This window comes from Orycteropus afer, unplaced genomic scaffold (genome assembly GCF_000298275.1).
Source record: "Orycteropus afer afer isolate SDZICR_OR568_19922 unplaced genomic scaffold, OryAfe1.0 scaffold00040, whole genome shotgun sequence".
Taxonomy (NCBI): Eukaryota; Metazoa; Chordata; class Mammalia; order Tubulidentata; family Orycteropodidae; genus Orycteropus; species Orycteropus afer.
Window position 1 is genome coordinate 12,466,959 of NW_006921627.1, and position 6,253 is coordinate 12,473,211.

Genomic DNA, 6,253 nt, shown 5'->3' on the forward strand with positions numbered 1-6,253 from the left:
AGAATGTGGAAATTATTGAACAAAATCATTAATATCTCATGCAAGTAAAATCTTACTGAAGATAATTCAAAAACGACCACAGCAGTATATTGACAGACAACTTCCAGAAATGCAAGCTGGATTCAGAAGAGGATGTGGAATGAGGGATATCATTGCTGATGTCAGATGGATCTTGGCTGTGAGCAAAGAATACCAGAAAGATGTTTACTTGTGTTTTATTGACTATGCAAAAGCATTCAATTGTGTGGATCATAACAAGCTAAGGATAACATTGAGAAGAATGGGAATTCCAGAACACTTAATTGTACTCATGAGGAACCTGTACGTAGACAGAAGGCTGTCGTTCGAACAGAACAAGGGGACACCGAATGGTTTAAAATCAGGAAGGGAGTGTGACAGGGTTGTATCCTTTCACCATACTTATTCAATCTGTATGCTGAGTAAATAATCCAGAAGCTGGACTATATGAAGAAGAATGTGGCATCAGGATTGGAGGAAGACTCATTAACAACCTGTGATATGCAGACGACACAACTTTGCCTGCTGAAAGTGAGGATGACTTGGAGCATTACTGATGAAGACTGCAGTCTCCAGTATGGATTATATCTCAATATAAAGAAAACAAAAATCCCCACAACTGGACCAACAAGCAGCATCATGATAATTGGAGAAAAGATCCAAGTTGTCAAAGATTTCATATTACTTTATTCTGTAATCAACAATGGAAGCAGCAATCAAGACATCAGACAATGTATTGCACTAGGCAAATCTGCTGCAAAAGACCTCTTTCAAGTTATGTGCAAACATATCTCCTTGAAGACTAAGGTGTGCCTAACCCAAACCATGATATTTTTTTTCAATTGTCTCATATGCATCAGAGAGCTGGACAATGAGTAAGGAAGACTGAAGAAGAGTTGATGCTTTTGAGTGGTGTTGTTGAAGAATACTGGAAGCACCACGGACTGCTAAAAGAACTAACAAATCTGTCCTGGAAGAAGTGCAGCTGGAATGCTCCTTGAAAGTCAGGAGCCAGACTTTGTCTCACCTACTTTGGTCATGGATTGACACAGTGGCTGCAACAATGGGCTCAGGTATAGAAAGGATCGTGAGGCTGGCACAGGACCGGGCAGTGTTTCATTCTGTTGTACATAGGGTTGCTATGAGTTGGAACTGACTCGATGGCACCTAACAACATAACTAGATTTTATACTCTTAGATGCTATTCTAAATGGCATTATTTCCTTAATTTCTCTTTCAGATTCTCATTGCAGGTGTATAGAAAGTCAAATTTATTTTTGTTTGTTCACCTTGTACCCTGCAACTTTCCTAAATTCCTCTATTAGCTTTAGAAGTTTTCTTGTGGAGTCTTTGGCATTTTTTTATATATAGGACCATATCATCTGCAAATAGAGATAATTTTACTTCTTTTTATATTTGGCTACCTTTTATTTCATTTTCTTGTCTTATTGCTTTGGCTAGTACTTCTAATATATTATTGAATAGAAGTGGCGAGAATGGGCACCCTTGTCTTGCTCCTAGTTTCAGGAGGAAAGCTCTCAGTCATTCTCCATTAAGTATAATGGCAGCTGTTGGATTTTCATATATGCCTTGAGTCATATTGAGGAATTTCTCTATTCCAACCTTCTTTAGGGTTTCATCAAGAAGGGGTAATGGATTTCATCAAATGTCTTTTCTGCATCTATAGAGATGATCATGTGGTTATTTTCCTTTGCTCTATTGATGTGGTGTATTATATTGATTGATTTTCTAATGTTGAACACTCCTTGCATTCTTGGAATAAATCTCACTTGGTCATGGTGTACGACTCCTTTAATATGCTGTTGGATTCTGCTTTCTAGTATTTTGCTGAGGATTTTTGGATCAATACTCATAAGAGATATTGGCCTGTAGTCTTTTTTTGTGGTGTCTTTTTCTGGTTTGGGTATCAGGGTTATATATGCTTCATAGAATGAATCAGGGAGTATTCCTTCCTTATTTTTTGGAAGAGTTTAAACAGTATCGGTGTCCAGTCTTCTCTACGTGTTTGGTAGATTTCCCCAGTGAAGTCACCTAGCCCAGGACTTTTTTGTGTTAGGAGACTTTTGATCACTGATTCAATCTTTTCATGTGTTACAGGACTTTTGAGACTTTCTATTTCCTCATGAGTCAGCTTGGGTAAGTTGTCTACTTCTAAGAATTTGTCCATTTCATTTAGGTTACAGACTTTGTTGCCATCTAGTTGTTCATAATATTCTGTCATAATTCTCTTTATTTCTATCAGGTCAGTTGTAATGTGGCCTTTTTAATTTTTTGTTTTGGTTATTTGTATCTTTTCTTCGTCAGTCTAGCTAAACATTTATCAATTTTATTGATCTTTTCAAAGAACCAATTTCTGCTTTTACTGATTCTATTGTTTTTCTGGTTTTATTTATTTCTGCTCTGATCTTTGTTATTTCCTTTCTCTGCCATATGTTTTTGTATGCTCTATGAATCCAATAATGTTGCTATTATTAAAGCTATGAGCTAAGCACAGTTTTGATGTTTTTAAATGGTTGAAAAAAAAATCAAAATAAACAATAATAGTTTATAACATGTGAAAATTATATGAAATTTCAGTGCCCATAAATACTTATTGGAACACAGTCATACTTATTCATTTACATATCGCCTACATTTACGTATTGTTTCGTTCTGCTGTGCATGGGGTCGCTATGAGTCGGAAACAACTCGACAGCACTTAACAACAACAACAACATTGCCTACGTCTGCTTTCATGCTATAAAAGCAGAGTTGAGTAACTGACAGAGACCATATAGCCTGCAAAGGCTAAAATAGTTACTCTCTGACCCTTTACAAAGTTTGTTGATCTTGGTCTAGGTTCAAGTCTCAGGTTTGCTACTTACAAGCAGCATAACTTTAGGCAAGTCACTTAACTTCTTTGTGCCTGTTTCTTGTCTGTAAAGTGGGGACAATAGTTGCTATTATTAAAGCGTTTGTATGAGGATTAAATGAATTAATATTTGAAAAGTACTTAGAATAGTGCCTAGCATATTGTAAATGTAATATAGTTATTTAAAAATTGTTTGGGGGAGTTTAATCCCTTAAACTTGAATTAACTGAACATTAATTGAAAAGTAGAAGTGATTATTTTTATTTTATAAAAATTACCTTATATTAAATGGAATGAGAATTTACAGTTGAACCTGGCTTAACAAAATTTAGGATTTTAAATCCAGAACTTCAATAAACTACATATTAATCAAACACCTGAGTAAATCTATTAGTACTTTGCCAACTCCAGACTCCCTCTTGGACTTGTGTGCCAAGTTCTGTGAAGAGCAAGCCAGGCTTCTTTAAGACTAGGAGGCAGTGTTGTGTAATGGATAGATATCTGGAGTTATGCCTGGATGGAATTCTGAAGCACTAAAGTTTATAAGATGTTTGGTGCGGAGACTGGACTTTAGTAAGCAATAAATAAGCACCTGTTATCATTATTACCATTCTCCCAAGAGTGGGCACAAAGTGAATTATTGCTTCTAGCAGAGCAGGTCATGTATGTGGTGTTGTTTAAGTGGTACTGGGAAACCCTCTCTGGTTGTCCTGATGTTCTGAAATTCTACCATATCCTATGCTTCCAGTTAAACATTGCCTTCTCCAAAAATCTAAAACCAAGCCTGTTACTGTGGAGTGAATTTTGACTCATGGTGACCCCATGTGCTACAGAGTAGAACTGCTCCATAGGGTTTTCTTGGTTGTAATCTTTATGGAAGCAGATCATCAGGCCTTTCTTCTGTGGCACTGCAAGAGGGGTTCAAACCAGCAATCTGTAGGTTAGTAGGTGACCACAAACCCTCAGGGCAAAAGCACTGTCCCCAGGGGTCCCCTTTTTGAAAGTATGCACTTTGCAGAAGGCATCCCTTCCTCTTGGTGGGGTTTAATTTATTAGCACTAGGGAGCTCTGGTGGTGTAGTTCCTAAGACATTTGACTGCTAACTAGAAGGTTGGTGGTTCAAACCCACCAGCCACTCCGTGGAAGGAAGACTGGGCAATCTACTTGAAGATTTACCACCTCAGAAACCCAAAGTGGGTCACTATGAGTCAGAATTAACTTGATGGCAGTGAGTTTGCTTTATTTTGGAAGTATCTTCCTTACAATGGCAGCTTGAGAACAGCGGACACTCAAGGGCTGGGATTTGTGTATTCCAGGGAAAAATGGGTAGTGGCTCAGGACCTCGGGAAGATAATGAAAAGACAAAGAAAAGGAGTTATTTTGCACAGTCTTCAGGTTTGTCCTGTCACTCTGTTCTCCTGAGGTGTTAGGAGCAGCTTCTCTACTTTCCCACTCATTCACTCACTGCCGTTGAGTCGGATCCAACTCATAGTGATCCCTCTCTGAGTTTCTGAGGCGGTATCACTATGGATCTGAGAAGTGGCTGGTAGGTTTGAACCGCCAGCCTTCTGGTTAGCAGTCAAATGCCTTAGGCACTACTCAGAGCTGGGATGAGTTAACACAGCCAAGTCTCTGTGGTCTCCTGGGCCTCCACCGTTGAAATCTGCTAGACAGCCAGAAAACTGATCTGGCCTAGGGCGCCACCTGCTGTCTGCCTTGGGTGCACTCTGGGCTGGGGTGGTACTTCTGTCTGGTTGGGTCTACCATATTCTTGCTCATCCCACCAGCCATCCAGAGCCCCTCCAGTCCTCCTACAGGACACCAGACTCTGTTGCTATTGGAGCCAGATCAGAGTTTGTTTTCCAGTGACCTTGAGGTTTGACAGCCAAGCCAATTTCCTGGCAGACGGTGGGGCCTGAGGCTTAGATTCATATTCCGCATTAAACGCATTTCTTGCAGCTTGTCTGATTTTCCGCAGCCTGAAGGAGTGGGAATAAGGCCACCACAATGACCTTGACCACTGGTGAGAGAGGGAGTAGAGGAGAGGAGTGAATCACTCACTGTGCACCTAGTCTGTATGTTACCAGCTGTAGATTTCAGGATGCGTTGAACCCTATTTTAGTTTCTGGACTTTGTCATCATTCAGTGCTATTTTCCCCATTACGCAAAACTGGCAAAGGGATTGGTTGCAGCAGTCCTCTGTCTCCATGGAAACTGTGACGCTATCCCTCTACGGGGAGTTTGGCAGGGAGGCGACCTGGGAGGCAGGAGAAGGTCCCGGATTTGACCAACACCCTCCCCTACCCCCACCCCCCATTAGGGTTTTTCACTTACCAGCTTTGGGAAGACTAGCTAGTCCCATTTTAGAGGGGGAAACTGAGGCCTGGTAAGGGCAGGAAATCTTGGGTCACAATGCGCCCCCCAGAAGAGCAGGGATAAACTGAACCAAGCAACTTGGGCCCTCGGCTTTCCCCCCACGTCTGGGAAGCTCCCTCAGTTCCATTTTTCTTTGAGTCTTCCATAAACAAATCTTAGTGTCCGCGACACTGTTGAACGCTTCCAGGGCAAACACTCCAAGATTTTTCCTTTAAGGAGCCCTTCCCCTTTAAGACTCGTGGTTCCTTCCTTTACGCAGCGTCGCACCCTTAAAGCCCCGCCCCCTCGAACAGCTTCCGTAGGGCAGTGATCACTGCGCGGCAGTCACTGCCCCTTTAATTCTGAGCCCCACCCCCTGACTCCCCGCCCCCTTTCTTCCCTTCCCCCGCCAGTCCGCACCAGGTGCCGGGGCAGGTCGGGCTGCGGGCAGCGCAGCGGTGAGCATAGGGCCCCAAGGAGGTTCTAGGACACATCCCCCGTCTCCCCCGCCCTTGTCGTGTCCTCGCGGGACAGGGCTAGAGGAGATGTGGTGGTCCGGAGCGCAGGAGGGGTGGGCAGGGACCCGGTGGAGCAGGGGCAGGGGCTCAGGTGATCTAAGGGGAGGGGTGGCTCCCAGTGGTGCTCATCAGACTACAGAAGGGTGAGGGGGACAGGGGTTACGGCCAGGCGTTGTCCTCCCCTTTCTCGTGCCTGGCCAGTGTCCCTGTCCAGCTCAGTTGGTGAAGCGTCCTCCGTAGTTCACTGGGGTCCAGGCCTCTCCGTGACGCTGAAGAGGTCCACGCTGAAGGTTGTGGCCTTCGAGGCGGCGGCGGGAGGGTCCTAGCCCCCCTTGGACTCCAGGCAGAGGTGGGGGCTACAGTAAAAAGTACAGGGGTGGAGGGTGGCCAGAGACCAGCAGCTGACCCGTGTGGGGCTCGATGTCTGCTAGCTTCTGAATGCAAGCTGACTTGGGGTTTGGGGAGGGGTCTTTCTTCGGACCTCAGTTCC